Source organism: Penaeus monodon, chromosome 22 (assembly GCF_015228065.2).
Source record: "Penaeus monodon isolate SGIC_2016 chromosome 22, NSTDA_Pmon_1, whole genome shotgun sequence".
Lineage (NCBI taxonomy): Eukaryota > Metazoa > Arthropoda > Malacostraca > Decapoda > Penaeidae > Penaeus > Penaeus monodon.
The window spans coordinates 42,257,031-42,257,541 of record NC_051407.1 but is presented as its reverse complement, the minus strand read 5'-3'; the positions used below and the strand labels follow the sequence as shown (position 1 = coordinate 42,257,541).

The 511-nt window shown below is 38.9% G+C and overlaps 1 protein-coding gene across 1 annotated transcript in view; it reads right to left on the bottom strand.

The window, feature by feature from the left end:
• LOC119587620 (calcium-binding protein P-like) overlaps positions 1 to 179 on the bottom strand; it is a 1,585-nt gene extending 1,406 nt beyond the window's left edge. Inside the window, exon 1 of the mRNA XM_037936328.1 lies at positions 114 to 179. The gene's annotated coding sequence lies outside the window, so the exon portion shown is untranslated. The remainder of the gene's footprint in view (positions 1 to 113) is intronic.
• Between the last annotated feature and the right edge of the window lie 332 nt (positions 180 to 511).

Genomic DNA, 511 nt, shown 5'->3' with positions numbered 1-511 from the left:
GTCTGCGCATCGAGAGACGATGGGAATAGGTAAATAAATGAAAATAGACAGATGGCAAGAGGGAACTGGACAGTCTTGAAACTACACTGAGATAAGCGTCGTAATCTTATTACCTGGTTGCTGAACGTCTGTATGTCTACTACAACAACGGTATCCTCATACACCTCATATATACTGACCTAAGGTGAAAACCCGTTGCGAACACAGGTGCCAGTTTGTTTGTTTTTTTTTCGTGACCAGCCCTTCCATAACAACAATACATTTTTTTCTATCAATGTATTTTTCATTCCCCTGCCGTCTTTTACAATATTCCACATTTTCTTTAACGTAGCATCTTATCGCACGTGTTAAATTCATAGTCAATCAATACGTAGTCGTTTACAGGCATCTCCTAACAGATAAAACACGTGATAAGACTAAAAGCATCAATACCCATGCTCGTCCTATGTGAATAAATTTCTTCGTGCAAATCATAATATACGCAAACTTCTTCCACGCCACACCGATGTAA